The 13,593-nt window shown below is 35.1% G+C and overlaps 1 protein-coding gene across 1 annotated transcript in view; it reads right to left on the bottom strand.

The window, feature by feature from the left end:
* Positions 1-11,800, bottom strand: part of LOC121853534 (zinc finger protein 816-like) — an 18,531-nt gene extending 6,731 nt beyond the window's left edge. The window contains exon 1 of the mRNA XM_042347732.1: positions 11,753-11,800. The gene's annotated coding sequence lies outside the window, so the exon portion shown is untranslated. The remainder of the gene's footprint in view (positions 1-11,752) is intronic.
* Between the last annotated feature and the right edge of the window lie 1,793 nt (positions 11,801-13,593).

Raw genomic sequence — 13,593 nt, 5'->3', positions numbered from 1 at the left:
AACTAATGCCTGTTTGTGTGTTAACAGGCTGGATGGCACGCCAAACTAGTTCTTTACCTTCAATTATGTTCAATAATTGTTAAAATGACTAAAAAGTTAATATTAAACTTTAAAAATTATTGAATAGCATAAACTTCTTGATATTTACTAAAATAGTAAGGAATTTAAGCCCTAAAACCCATTACTGTATTAACGGACTAATACTACAGCTGTTGGGCCGCCAAATGCAAGCTTAAAACATGTTTAAGCTGGCTCGTTAACCGGGTTAAGAATCTTATGGAAGGTAAATCGTTAACCGAGGCGCCGTTAATCGAGGCGCTGTTAACCGAGGCGCCAGACGGGCGCTGTTAACCGAGGCGCCAACGAGAGCACTGTACAGTGAACATCAAGATTCGAACTAAAAGTGGAGACCACCAGTCCGAAAAAGCCAATTGTCTGAATCTTAATGCGAATAATAAATGTATAAAGACAAATAATAATAAATAAAACACCATAAATACAGTGCATATTATCCTGACCACTGGGGTTAGCTATACAGACTTTTTCCTGTGAAAAAGCCATAATTTTGAGCAACATATTACTGTATGTACTCACTTTGTACTCAAATATACTACTGTACACTTAAGGACTAAAATTTTGATCTCTTGTGCAAACTATATGATGTTTATATTCAACTTATTAGTTATCTTGCAAGGATTCCAGCAATGGAAGTTATATTCTGGTAAGTTTAGTCTGTGACATTTTATAAGATAAAAACTTTAAGCCTCAAACTACCTTCACCCTGGCTGGGAGGAGGTGAGGTGTTCACAGCGGGTTGAGAAGTTACCAAGTGAGTAGTTATCATATCAAACAGAGGTATTTTAAGCTTTTCGCTTATAAAATGTAACTGAATTGACTTGGCAGAATATAACTTACATCACTGGAATTCTTGTAAGATGTTAATTAATTTGAGTAAAAGCATCCTATAGTTTGCAATAGACAAATTTTAGTAATTATTTAGTATATAAGCTTATCTTCGTTAATTCGGACTAATAGGGGGAAGGGTGTCCGTTAGCCGATTGTCCGAATTAACTGATTTAGGGTTAATATTGCATTATATTTCAAAGTCATTGTTTTCGCCACGATTTTATCCCACTTTCCACTGTAATACGACGCTATTTCAGCAAAAATATTACATTTCCGTGAATGTATTATATCAAGCACAGTATGAATAGAATATCATTGTAATATAACAGTATTTTAACCGAAAACTATTAAAACACGAGTAACTTCTCTTGAACATCGGAAGGTTAGGTAAAATCTTTTGTTTTCGTCATGTATTTTATCCTATTTTACATTAAAATACATCACGTTTCAGCAAAACTACTATTTATTTCCGAGAATATATTCATTCAGGCGCAGTTTAGGTAAAATATACGTGTGATGTAACAGTTTTTTAACTGAAAATGATTCGAAAAACACGTACCCTCTAGCCCTGTTCAAGGAGAGGACTGGGAGAAGCAGGTTTGGTGCTGCAGACGATGACAAGGAAAATGATTTGGATGGATTTTAATGAAAATATTCAGAAATATGGTATCGTAGTATTTATTCAAGTCAATTAAGATAGAATATTATTGTAATACAACAGTTTTTTAACTGAAAACCAATCGAAAAGCGATTACGGTAACATCTTTTGAGCGAAAGAAACCGAAAGTAATTGTTTTCGTCACGGTTTTATCCCACTTTCCACTGTAATACGTACGTCATTTCAGCAAAAATATTACATTTCCGTGAATGCATTATATCAAGCACAGTATGAATAGAATACCATTGTAATATAACAGTATTTTAACCAAAAACTATTAAAAAAACGAGTACTTCTCTTGAACATCGGAAGGTTAGGTAAAATCTTTTGTTTTCGTCATGTATTTTATCCTATTTTACATTAAAATACATCACGTTTCAGCAAAACTACTATTTATTTCCGAGAATATATTCATTCAGGCACAGTTAAGGTAAAATATCCATGTAATTTAACAGTTTTTTAACTGAAAACGATTCGAAAAACACGTGTACCGTCTAGCTGATACTCAACAGCTGGTGGTGCATCATGCGTCGTTGTAAACAATAGGAGCTTGAAGTAGATTACCGGTTATTATATTAAGTGTGAAATATCGAAAAGGTTTTTATTACTGGTATTTTTTGTAGATCAATGAGAACTGTGATACCGTATATGATATGATAAGTTGGCCTGAGCTAAGAACTTCAACATAGACTACTGAAAACACGTTGTAAGGTAATTTAGCCTATTGTAAGTTGGTGAGCTTCATTTGCTGAAGGAACTGCACAACTTTTCATTACTAATTGGTACATATTTTACATTTCCATTGTTTACTGACAGTAAATGGTAAATATTTTTCATGTCTGAAGCTAAAAGTTGCATCCCCCCCCCACACTAGTGGTGATGTTACATGTTTTATCCCAGCAGTGGGTGGACCAGCATTTTAGCTTAAAGTCCGCGTAGGTAATATTCCTACAAATCTTAAAAAAAAAAAAAAAAAAAAAAAAGATTTTGTCCGAATTATCCGAAATCCGGATTAAAGGGGGTCCGAATTAACGAGGTTCGACTGTATTTAAGTACAGGTTTGCCCTTAGGACAATTATTTCTTTTATCTTTTTCACAATATGTATTTATGATGGTGTGTGCATGTAAATGAGTAAAAATAAATGAAGAAAGTTACGTATATCTACCAGAAAATACGAGTTGAAAAACTTGTACTTAAATGTATTATAGTAAGATCTTGTATTTCACGAGTAATTGCGCCAAATTCAAATTCGCCAAATGCAAATACATAAACTAATGGGAAAAATAACAATATAGACTGGCCACTCTACATCAACCTCTGATTTCCCATTTATAACCTCCAAATGATACAAATTCTGCCTTTATTGACTTGATTGTGCTTTCCAGAAACTAGTTTTTAGGCCTTCCTCAAGTAATTTAATCACACGCTGCTTATCCTGCATCGAGTACTTGACAAACTTAACTCCCTTATGATAGTCCCGCTTCTCCTTTTCATTATTTGACCGCTTAGGTGAGTCAGTCCCACCAGCACCAGTAGGACCCCCAGTAGAGGTAGAGGCCATTATCTTGACTCGACAGATGGTAGCACCACCCAAAAAAGCACACAATAACAGCCCGGGCGGTTGCTAGGATGGCGCGGGCTACAACGCGATAGTTGCGTTCCTGTAAACCTCTTTTACGTTCACCACCGGCAATTTGATCACCAGAACGCCTCTTAGAAACATTCTTCTTACCTTGTCTTTCCGTATTCATCGCTAACACAACAAAATTGGAGAAAATAGCGAAAATTACGAAGTAATTGACAGAAACTGCGCAATTTAACTGATCACATGATGTACACAGAGAGCGCTGGTGTAAACCGTTATTAGTCCTCACTAATAAACATTCTTTTTATTTACTCTTTTCACACCGAACTATGGGTAACAGCTAAATTAAAAAAATAAATAAATTAAAAATTTAAAGAGTACCTCTCAAAAAAAAACACTTCACAAACAAAAGACATGAATCAATTGAACATGTGATGTCGAACGTGAACTGTAAACATTGCATAATCCCGCGCATTTTACAAACAGCGTTCCCCTAATCATCAATCGCGTTGCAACCAATTCGCCTTGACAAAACACACGTTGTAGCAGAAATGACTGTAACTGGTATGAGGGCTGTGACGTCATTCAAGACGGTGGCCAGCATTCAGCTGGCTGGATCTCACAAAATTCACGATATTTTAACCCAAATATAAGACTTGGTTACATCAGGTAGTGCTCACGAAATTCAAAAACACGAAATATGAGATCTTTCTGTACACTAAAGGACTAAAAAATTTATCTCGTGTGCAAAGTATGTGATGTTTGTACTGAAATTATTCGCTATCATGCAAGAATTCCAGCAATGTATGTTATATTCTGGTAAGCAGGGTTGGAAAAAAACATGATTTTTTTTTTAATAAAAAAATCGATTTATTTGATTTAAATCGGATTTTTTTATTTAAATCTATTTTTTTTATTTCTTACTAATTGCATTAAAATAGTATTTTTAAACCATAAAAACAGTATTTTTCAACCAAAGCTTATTCAGGATAATAAACAGAACATTGGCATTAAGATATTTATGCAGTAGATGTACCAATGGAATTTAACACAATAATATTCTTTTTGTAAAATAAAAGAAAACTGGTAACATATCTTACATTTGAGTGCACAAATCCAAACGTAATAATGAAATTTAACATAAATGCTCTTATAGGATTACAGTGTTTCAAAAATTAATAACTTAACTTCTTGAAGTCAACAGAATAATATTCTCATTTTGTAAAAAAAATAATACTGGTAACAAGTTTATTTTCTTACATTTGTAGGATTATAGTGTATTAAGAATTACCGGTAATAACTTCAAGTCAACACAATATTCTCATTCTGTAAACAACAAAAATAGTTCAAAACATTTAAATTAGCTTAGTTGAACATTGAAATGCTTATGTACTGTGACAAGCTTAGATGCCTTTTCTTGTCCTAGGCGATTTCTTACCTTTGAGTGTACAAATCCATATGTGGAAAAAATTCTCTCAACCCCTGCTGATGATGCAACAGCTGTAAATAATTGCCTAGGAACATCCATTACATTTTCTGTCATATCATTGGCAAAATACTGCCACCAAGCAAGGGGTGAGAGAGATTTTACAACATCTTTACCAAAATAGACCTCTTTAAATGGTGCGCTTCTTCCATGGAAGGACATTAATGTTGAAAGGAAATGTGGAAGAGACTCGCACACATACTGTTCTGCAATGTCTCGCTGCTCAGGAGTCAGATGTCTGCCCCGATACCTTGGATCTATCATATTAGCTAGAAAATGAGCAGGTGTCAATGCTACTTTGATTCTTTTTTCAAAATTATCCATATCCTTCTTATCTGTTAAATACTCCTTAATATCAGTTTTCAGTTTTACCCAGATTTCTACAGCATCACTTAATAGGGTATGTTCTCTCTGGACACAGTCCAATGCCACAGCAATAGGCTTAAGTCTCTCTAAATGTCTTCTGCAGTTCTTTTTAATGCCTTATCATTAAATTTCCTTTCAATTTTCTTATCAATGTCTTCACTATTTTCTCTGCACACTTTGACAAGGGTCTCCCAGTTCTTTAAATAAGATTCAATAGAATCTGTCACTGTGTTCCATCGTGTGTCTGATGGCATTACTAGCATTGTTCCTCCTGCTCTTCTATACAAAGATCCTGGGATGTGATGATTTCTGAAGTACTTAATGATTTCGGTAATGTGCTCCTTAATGTTCTTGATTTGCAGGTCGTGTGAAAGCAAATTTAACAGGTGTGCAGAGCAACCATATGTTATAATGGATTTATCTTGTCCGAATTCACTTCTCATTTTTGCCATATTAGCAGCATTATCTGTTACACAGCTTCTTACTGTGCATCCAAATTTGTCTTCACACTTTTTTGTAGCACATTCAGCTAATTTCAACAGATATTCAGCTGTATGTCTTGATTCTGTGTCTATAGAGTCAACAAGATAAATACGGTTGTCCGCTGTTAAAGTTATACATACTATAGGCTCATTATGGACATTACTCCAACCATCCATGGCCATGCAAACTGTTTTCCCACTTAGTTCTTCTGAATAATTCTTAATCACCGAATCGTAGGCTTGATCCAAAAGAGACCCTCCAATTTGATATCCTGGTCTTAGCATTTTAATCATCTTGATGTTATTAGCCTGCTGCTTTGCATATACTTTTCAATCAGGTAGAATAAAAAGAGAAAACAGTTATTAGTAAAAAAATCATTTTGATTTAAATCATGATTTTTTTACTCTGATTTAAATCGATTTAAATAATAATTTTTTTACTCGGATTTAAATCAATTTAAATCATGTGATTTAAATCATTTGATTTAAATCATAACAACCCTGCTGGTAAGTTTAGTCGGTGACATTTTATAAGATAAAACTTTAAGCCTAAAACTACCTTCACCTTAACCCAGAATCCCCAAATTTTGTCCGGATCTATCAAAATACGGATTTACAGGGTCTGAATCTTTGAGGGTTCACTGTACTACCATTAAAAATGTAAAGTACTGTCAATTGAATGTTCTATTTTGTATTACTTTAGGTGAAATAAGATAACCTTTTTTAATCATGTACAAAGAGTCTCTGTACCTGTTGCCATATACTGCCAGTACAGTGTACTACCATACACAGTGATATTCCCATTAGTAGGAACAATTGGAGCAGAGCACTTCCGGGGATGAGAGATTTCCGGGTAACAAGACGACTTTCTCAAGCCCGGAAAAATTCCTTATCCCCGGGACCTTTCCCCGTTACTGGGAAAAGTTTCCTAGTGTCTAAACAAGACCTCTTGCACAGACGCACACTAGCTCACTTCCTCAGAACGTTTTTGGGTGCTGGAGATGTTTTCCTCGAGTCTAAATTACTGGACTCTGTAAATGCAGTTCTAATTAAGTTAAAAACTTCACTTCTTTACTATAATAATCCAGAATAGTTTATCTAAAAGTTTGGTTAAATAAATATATTAAATTTTTTTAAATGTATAGGATATGGGCATGAACTTTTCATATTCGGGTTTAACCAAGTTTTTCCCAATAAATAAAGACGCTGCTGCCAAATGCCCACTTCACAATGACATTTGTGCATCTCTGTTAACAAACACTGTACATCAACCAATCCCTAACCGATCCCAATTGTTTCTCTTACTATTGACAACACAACATACATCTATTGTTTCTCACCTTTGATCTTTTTTCAAATTTTGTATTTCTTTATTATTATTATTACTACTATTATTACAGTGTTGTTGTTGTTATTATTATTATTACAATTATTAATTTATTATTTTATTTTCAATTTTTTATTTTTTATTATAAATTTTATTTACTATTTATTATTATTATTATTATTATTACATTTTCGCCCCCCAGGCCCTGATATGGGTGTGACCTGTGCCCGGGTGGGCTAATCCCTGTAAAAAAATATTAATAAAATAAAATAAAATAATATAATATAAATAAATAAATAAAATATAAACAATAATTTTTTTAAAATACAATGATAAAATAATAACGACAATACAGTCAACCCTCACTTTACGCGGTCCCACATTCCGTGGTGCCCTGCCGGAACCCAGGATGCTCACATTCCACGGTGCGTGTACCCCTTTACGCGGAGAGCAGCTGGCGAGCTGCGCCATTTTTGGATCCAAACCTCCCGCCATCCGCCATGTTGTGTAAGCGGCGCGAACATGGTGCGCACAAGGTCGACCAGTCATCAAAACATTACCAGTTCTTCACCCGCCACTCACCACAGCCGGCCCAAGTCAGTGATAGTGATAATTATAGTGAGGATATGGTACTTATATGGACTTTGGGGGGTTTGACAAAGAGGCCCTGCAAGCCTCTGTGGTGGATAGTGATACAATTGATACAAGTGATACAGGTGAGGGCCAATAATCTGCCCTCTGCCTCGGAACCAACCGCCCATCCCCGTGTGCCCAGCCATCTTTTCTACTAATATAAGTGTTAAAAAACCTAATATTATTGATATTTCTCTTAATTATTAATTGTGTGTGCATACCATCATAAAGTTAAGATAATATTTTTACTACAACATAGTTGTGTGTCGTCAAAAAGTGGAGTTTGGGGGTCGGCCCGGTCTCTATTTCAATTAATCCCATCTGTTATGTTATTCACTTTACGCGTTTCTCACTTTCCGCGGTACCCTGTAGGTTACATTAACCGAGTAAAGTGAGGGTTGACTGTAATAATAATTATGGAATAATAATAATAATAATAATAATAATAATAATAAAAATAATAAAGAACCATAAAGAAATATAAAAATGAAAAAAAAAGATCAAAAGTGAGAAACAATATACATTATGTATGTTGTGTTGTCAATAGTAAGAGAAACAATTGAGACCCTGCAATTGTGTGTAAATGAGGCAGAAAGTCAGATCAGCAACCTGGGACTTGGTCACAATTTTTGTGATGCCATACGGCAGCCGGGTCTACCATTAGACAATATATTATACTTCCAATATCTCCCAGGCGGTAGTACCTCCCTGTTTGGTAGCTGCTTACTGCCAATTAAAATAGTTCTATCCTAGGATAAGTAGGTTAGTTAAGATTTGTTGGTTCATCTTAGTTACAATAAATCATAAGACAATGTAATAATAATGACATTTCTGCAAGTGATTTGTATTGTGAAAGGATGGTGATTAAAAAAATTGCAAATCCTTCTATATTTAATTATCAATAACTGTCCTTTTTTGGTATATCAGTATTCTTAACATACGAAAGAATAATCTATTATCAGTGTATATATATAAAAAACAATACAAAACTTCCTGCTGCTGCTGCTGTCGTTTCTCAGTTAACATGGAACAGAATGGTGTTACAATACTATGCATGTCAATGAAATGTTCGGACTCCTCTTAATCCTGTTCACATAAACAAAGATGGTGCCCTCTTCATGTGGTAGTAGCAGTTCCTTTATTTACAATGAAAACTGGGGACAAAACCTGAATACCAAGAGCTATTCCTCCACTTAATTTGCTTTATTCTTGATGAATAAAATAAGACTTCAAATTGTTAGATGGCTACTTAACCTGGACCATAATCTTTAAATACTACCTTTCACTCACTTTATGTGCATACAGTACCAGTGTTTATAAATACAGTACTTAAAATTGTTAAACTGATTTTTCAGGTTAAGATTGATTTTATTGACATTCGCATTTCCTGTAGAAAAAGTTAATATTTTGCCATTTGGACTTTAGAAATAGGTTACGTTACCTTTCAACATTCTTGGAGTCATTATTTTGTTGGAAGTAATGTCGGAAGTTGAATTATTTACCATAAATACTTCTCTGAAAAATCAGCGAAGTTGCTGCGTGTCGTTTATTTGTTTTAACTGACCCGCTCAGTTAAATTACACCATGACGCTTGGATTAAGTTTCTTTCATTGGTATCCGATATCAAAATAAGTACTTCCTGTTTAAAGCGTAGGGGTCCAGAGGGCAGAGGAAGTTAGGTAAGGTCAGGTATGTTTCTTTGGTTGGTTGGTTAGTTCTATATGTATTTGACATGTAAAATCATCATTTCCTTGAAACCACAAATTTCCTAAGGAAATGAAGGTCATATTTAAAAAATAAAATAAAAATACACCAAAAAAATACGTATTCGTGTAAAAAAACATGATCGCCCTAAACAAATATAGTTATACACTAAGTCCGCGCTCAACGTTGTTTTGGTGCTACGTCGCTAAATTTTAGAGACCAAAAATTTGTTTAACGCTCTGGTGATCCGATACTACGTACGTCGTTTTGTGTCGTCACGGACTACTTTCTACGGCGCACCACTCTCTCCCGTCTGGCTCGGAGCAGTCTCAGTGACTCACCACCCTCCACTCCCACCCTCCTCTTCCAATCCCACCCTTCTCTTCCACTCCCACCCTCCTCCTCCGCTCCTGCCATACTCCATCCCCTCCCGCCAACCGCCTCCTTTGCTCCACTACCCACCACACACTCGCTCTACCACCTCCGCCCATCGGTGAGTACCAATACAAACTTAGTACATAGTTGTATATGTATGCATTATCTTCTATAGAAATGACAATGATTTTCTGTATATGAAATGTATTTCACGGGTCAAAGGGAGGCTCAGGAACGTAACTCCCGTATTTTATCTATTTCTTATGGGAAAAATTGATCCGCTTAACGTTGTTTCGTACAACATCGCATTTTTAGGAACATAACCCCGACGTTAAGTGAGGACTTATTGTATACCATTTTCCAAACTGCTTAGACTGACACAACAGAGCTTGGTACTTAAAGGCCCGTATTTTTTTTAGAAGTTGTCTATTATGTCCCACAATATTTTTGGTTTCAGTTCTAGGTATATCTCATCATTTCTAACAACAGACTGTATTATATCACTTGTTGTCACTACACGAACCTCGGAAATTTTATAGTTCCATTCAGTAGTTTTGACAATTCAAAGACACCTTTCTTCAATAAAATTTCTGGCACAAATTACGTATAAGTGAGACATTTAACAATTTATTATGTATGTTCTTACGTGGCGGTACACAAGCAAAACTTTGAACGACTGTGGAGCTCCCCAGTTAAGTTAGTTTAGGTTAGGGTTTTGTTTTTCCGGTGGTTTTCGATGTGTTTTGAACACCTTTTACCTTGATTTTTATAGCAAATCTCTAGATTCTGAGATGGGAGGGGGCTAATCTCAGAAACTGTTGATTTGTGCCAGAAATGAAGGTTAAATTCGTTCACACATCAAAACTATTGGAAAAACATTGTTTCAACTTCAATTTCATATAGTGGCAACAAGTGAAATTTTACCCTCTCTTAGTTACATTTCCGGGTTAATATTGGTGACTTACCCGCAGACAAGTTATTTGTTTTATTGTTTATATTCTTACTTTATTTTCATCAGTGAGTTCTGATGTGGTAATCATTTCTTGAGCAAATGCTTCATTTGGTAGATAATTAGGCGCATAGGCACACACTACCTTGTCTCCTCGGAGGTAATAAGGACACGCTCTAGAGAGGAGTCGTCTCTTCCCCGTGGCAGTTTCATTTTCAGCATGACATGTGAAGGTTTTCACCGGTCTTATATGGATGTAATTTGCTAATTTAGGGATAAAGACGAGACCCTTCAGTTTTTGAAAGACCACGGCATCGTTCCTTTAAGTGGAAAGTATTGTTCACAGCAATACTGTGAAATTGTACTGGGTTTGTGTGCTAAATCAGTTGTTGATTGGAAACAATCATTCATCACTTCCTCGACGCCGTGGCTCGTGTTTCCCGCCATCTCAATAACATATCACTCCGCAGCCTGGACTGCATAAGCCTCGATACTGCCGGATGGTCACGGGTCCAGAAAAAACCTCAAATTACACCATATCTTAGTAAGTTCTTTCTGTTTAATATACCAGGGGATCCTAAGGAAGTTAGGTAAGGTTAAGTAGGTTTGTTTGGCTGGGTTGGCGAGGTCTGTTTTTCATACCCACTAAGGTTAGGTTTCGTTTATTTTAAGAAATAAACATCTTTAACACATTTGCACAAACTTCAACAGCGTACACTATAAAAACTGTAAAATTGGGGCGTTTTTAAAAACTTTTCTATGAATTTCGGCCGTGGGTTAGTCATCAATAATTTGTTAAATTATGGGCAACTTGTAAAAATTTACCAAAGACCGATATCAATTCAGTCATCAATGGTCCAGTCCAAAAGGTCTCAGTGATAATAGAGTAGGGTCAAGCCCGATTAACATTCAGCCTAAGAACTTGTGAGACCTTTATGTACCGAGGGAGCTTATTACCTGACCCTTTAATGAAACAAATATATTTATCAAAGTTAGACAGAAACGCAGTAAATCCCTCCCATATCAAACTTAAAGCGAATCAACTGTGCTCAAAACAAAGCAGTAAAAATGTATATTCAACTTCGCCATTATCACGTTGGCTTCTCGGGAGAAACTTGCAAATATGTACTAAATAAGTGGCTATATTTACCTCCAATCAGTACTTGCATAATCACAAGAGCATTAACATTTCACAACGAGCTCCTAAAATAACGATAACATGAACATACAAGCAATATAACTGAAAAATAGAACAGAGAACACCAACTTATGATACTCACCACTCAGCTTTTGTTTACGTTTTCGAAGCAACATGTGAGGCGTTTGATGGTAAGGAAACATAATAACAATAATACTCCCCGAGGAAAATAACCATCATAACTTACATACTTCTCGACTTGTATAAATTTTGTTATTATATTCCAGAACAGAAGAGACCATACATACTATTTTGTTAATAAATAAGCATTGTACTGTTTATTTGATTGAATCTTGAATGTTAGTTCCTTTATGTTTGGTAATGGATTCCCAAAGATTCTTACGTTAAATTTTCCTCCTAAATGAGGCGCGAACACCTATAATCATCTTGCGTAAACCAAGTCATGAAGATATAAAGATCAATGATGTCAATATTGGATTTTATAAGGTATCACATATGTGTTTTCTTATCCATAATTATAAGAATGAAAAAGATACGAAGCTTTGTGAATCTTGGCGATGTTCAAGGGCAAACATCGCTCGGTGAACCCTGGCTGACACAATTACCAACCTCCCCAAGCGTCACTTCTGCAACTGTTTCATAATATATTTTATAGAAAACAATGAACGTTTTTATCAACTTCACAAATAAAATTTAAGTCAGATAAACCACTTGAAAATATAAAGGTATCAAATCTCACATCTGGGAATTATATTACAGCTGAGGGCGATGATAAATCGTGACTGGAATGTTGGCTAACCCGTAAAGCCCCGGATAAGGGTGGATATGCGCGTGCGCCGCGGTGAAGTATTTTCCCGCCGTGTAGCCCCCGTGGAAGACTGCTACTGCTGCTGCTCTTAGCCAATAATGGCAACCTCAGCACATGTGGTTGCCAACGTTTCAGCTAAATCTAAATCTTCCTGTAAAAGTTAACTAGCCAAAGACTGAAGTTCTACATTTTGTTTTAATGAATATGGTGATGGTGCAGCAGTAGTGTGCTTAAGCATCCACTGTTAGGTTAAAGTTATGTTAGGTTAAGATTATATTAGGTTAAGATTATATTAGGTTAAGGTTATGTTAGGTTGAAGTTATGTTAGGTTAAGGTTATGCTCGGTTAAGATTATATTAGGTTAAGGTTATGTTAGGTTAAAGTTATGTTAGGCTAAAGGTATGTTAGGCTAAAGGTATGTTAGGTTAAAGTTATGTTAGGGTAAGTTATGTTAGGCTAAAGTTATGCTGGGTAAGGTTATGTTAGGTTAAGGTTATGTTAGGTTAAAGTTTTGTTAGGCTAAAGTTATGTTAGGTTAAGGTTATGTTTGGCTAAAGTTATGTTAGGCTAAAGTTATGTTAGGTTAAGGTTATGTTAGGCTAAAGTTATGTTAGGTTAAAGTTATGTTTGGTTAAAGTTATGTTCGGCTTAAGTTATGTTAGGTTAAAGTTATGCTGGTTAAGGTTATGTTAGGCTAAAGTTATGTTAGGTTAAAGTTATGTAAGGTTAATGTTATGTTAGGCTAAAGTTATGTAAGGTTAAAGTTATGTTAGGTTAAAGAAATGTTAGGTTAAAGTTATGTTAGTTTAAACTTATGTTAGGCTAAAGTTAGGTTTAAGGTTATGTTAGGTTAAAGTTATTTTCGGTTAACGTTATATTAGGTTAAGATTATGTTAGGTTAAAGTTATGTTAGTTTAAGGTTATGTGCGGTTAAGATTATATTATTTTAATATTATATTAGGTTAAGATTCTGTTAGATTAAGGTTATGTTAGGCTAATGTTATGTTAGGTTAAAGTTATGTAAAGCTAAAGTTTTGTTGGGTTAAGATAATTATGATAGCTTAAGGTTATGTTAGCTTAAGGTTATGTTAGCTTAAGGTTATGTTAGGTTGAAGTTATGTTAGATTAAGGTTATGTTAAGCTAAAGTTATATT

Source organism: Homarus americanus, unplaced genomic scaffold (genome assembly GCF_018991925.1).
Source record: "Homarus americanus isolate GMGI-L3 unplaced genomic scaffold, GMGI_Hamer_2.0 scaffold4896, whole genome shotgun sequence".
NCBI lineage: Eukaryota > Metazoa > Arthropoda > Malacostraca > Decapoda > Nephropidae > Homarus > Homarus americanus.
This window is presented reverse-complemented; position numbering and strand designations above follow the sequence as displayed.